The 2738-nt window shown below is 41.1% G+C and overlaps 1 non-coding gene across 1 annotated transcript; it reads left to right on the top strand.

Moving 5' to 3' along the window:
- The first annotated feature begins 1264 nt into the window (after positions 1 to 1264).
- Positions 1265 to 1428, top strand: LOC137751660 (U1 spliceosomal RNA). Its single transcript, XR_011070911.1, has one exon. It is a non-coding gene; the product is annotated as a U1 spliceosomal RNA (small nuclear RNA).
- Positions 1429 to 2738: the final 1310 nt, after the last annotated feature.

Raw genomic sequence — 2738 nt, 5'->3', positions numbered from 1 at the left:
CCTCTCTAGCTATGAAAGTCTGAGATGGCATCTTCTACCAACATAAGGCTGTTCTGTTTACAGTGAAAATCTGTTGTTTAGTGTAGCCACATTTTTTAATGATCTTAGATAGATATTCTGGATAACTTGCTGCAGCTTCTACATGAGAACTTGCTGTTTCACCTTGCACTTTTATATTATGAAAACTTTTTCTTCCTTAAACCTCATGAACCAACCTCTGCTAGCTTCAAACTTTTCTTCTATAGCTTCCTCACCTCTCTTAGCCTTCATAGAATTGAAGACAGTTAGGACCTTGCTCTGGATTAGGCTTTGGCTTAAGGGAATGTTGTGACTGGTTTGATCTCTTATCAACAAAGAGATAAAACTTTCTCTCAATAAAACTTTCTCCATATCAGCAGTAAGGCTGGTTCCCTTTATTATCATTTGTGTGTTCACTGGAGTAGCACTTTCAATGTCCTTCAAGAACTTTTCCTTTGCATTCACAACTTGGTTAGCCATTTGGTGCAAGAGGCCTAGATTTCAGCCTATCTCAGCTTTTGACATGCCTTCCTCACTAAGCTTAATCATTTCTAGCTTTTGGTTTAATGTGAAAGACATGCAACCCTTCCTTTCATTTGAACATTAAGAGGCCACTGTAGGGTTATTAATTGGCCTAATTTCAATCTTGTTGTGTCTCAGGGAATAGGGATCCCCAAGGAGAGGAATAGAGATGGGGAAAGGCTGGTTTGTACATCAGTCAGAAGTCACACGCTTATTGATCAAGTTCACCATCTTATATGGGTGTGGTTCATGGCACCCCAAAACAATTACAATACTAACATCAAAGTTCATTGATCACAGATCATCGCAACAAATATAAAACCAATAAAAATGTTTGGCATATTACAAGAATTGCCAAAATGTGATAGAGTGATACAAAGTGAGCAAATGCTGTTGGAAAAATGGTGCCCATAGACCTGCTCAGTGCAGTGTTGCCACAAAGCATCAATTTGCAAAAAATGCAGTATCTGTGAAGCACAATAAAGTGAAAAGAAATTAAATGAGGTATGCCTCTATATGTTTTTAACTTATCCCTGTCTACCATTAATTATTATATGACTTCAAGTACAGTAAAAAATCTTAGAACACTGTGTTTCCAATTTCTCCTGCCCTTTGTGTTATTGTCATACATTTAAATTTTGAATATGTTATAAAATCACATTATATTACTATTTTTTTCTTTAGAAAACCACTCCTCTTTTACAGCAATTAAAAATAAGAAAGAATACTTATCTGGCAGGGGAGACATCATGATCATGAAGGTGGTTTTTCCAGGGTGAGGCTTAACCATTGCACTGCGGGTGTGCTGACCCCTGGAATTTCCCCAAATGCAGGAAACTCAACTGTGTAATTTGTGGTAGTGAGGGACTGCATTAGCACTCTCCCCTGGTTATTAGTGCTTAATGACAGAACTAACAGGGTGACCGGGGTGGTCAGTATGAAGACAGTAAGCAAAAAACCATCCCATCCCATCCCATTTCTGCATTGCATCAATGGCATTTGCCTTCGTCTTCTGCACACAACACTCACCAACAAATATCCTCACCTGCCCTATGCCTATCAGGGAGTTTGGTCTTTTTGAGCAAGAGTCTCCTCTGCCTTGCTCAGTACTGCAATAAACCTTTCTCTGCAAAAAAACAAAAAACAAAAACACCAAAAAACAAACAAACAAAAAAACTTACCTTAATTTTTTACATCTTCAATTCTTCATTTCTTTTTGAAGATGCATACTTCTGAATGGTATATGCCTGAAGAACGTTCTTTAACATTTTCTCTAGTATATATCTGATGGCAATAATTTCTCTCAACTTGAAATTATATTAAAAATTCTTCAGTTTACCTTCATATTTGAAAAATATTTTCAAATTGGTTCAAGATGGTGGAGTAGAAAGATGTGCTCTCGTTCCCTCTCGTGAGAGCACCAGAATCACAACTAACTGCTGAACAATCATCAACAGGAAGACACTGGAACTCACCAGAAAAGATACCCCACATCCAAAAACAAAGGAGAAGCCACAAAGAGATGGTAGGAGGGGCACAATCACAATAAAATCAAATCCTATAACTCCTGGGTGGGTGACTCACAAACTGGAGAACATTTATACCACAGAAGTCCACCCACTGGAGTGAAGTTTCTGAGCCCGACGTCAGGCTTCCCAACCTGGGGGGTCCAGCAACAAGAGGAGGAATTCCTAAGGAATCAGACTTTGAAGTTTAGTGGGATTTGATTACAAGACTTCGACAGGACTGGGGGAAACGAGACTCCACTCTTGGAGGGCACAAACAAAGTAGTGTGTGCAGCGGGACCCAGGGGAAGAAGCAGTGACCCCATGGGAGACAGAACCAGACCTACCTGCTAGTGTTCAAGGGTATCCTGCAGAGGCGGAGGTGGTTGTGGCTCACCACAGGGACAAGGACACTGGCAGAAGAAGTTCTGGGAAGAACTCCTTGGCCTGAGCCCTCCTAGAGTCCACCACTAGCCTCACCAAAGAGCCTCTAGGCTCCAGTACTGGATCTTCTCAGGCCAAACAAACAACAAGGAGGGAACCCAGCTCCACCCATTAGCAGACAAGCAGATTAAAGTTTTACTGAGCTCTGCCTACCAGAGTAACACCCAGCTCTACCCACCACCAGTGCCTCCCATCAGGAAATTTGCACAAGCCTCTTAGATAGCCTCATCCACCAGAGGGCAGACAGCA

This window comes from Eschrichtius robustus, chromosome 17, assembly GCF_028021215.1.
Source record: "Eschrichtius robustus isolate mEscRob2 chromosome 17, mEscRob2.pri, whole genome shotgun sequence".
In the NCBI taxonomy this organism is placed as follows: Eukaryota; Metazoa; Chordata; class Mammalia; order Artiodactyla; family Eschrichtiidae; genus Eschrichtius; species Eschrichtius robustus.
The sequence above is the reverse complement of the archived record's forward strand: the minus strand, read 5'-3'. Positions and strand labels throughout refer to the sequence as shown.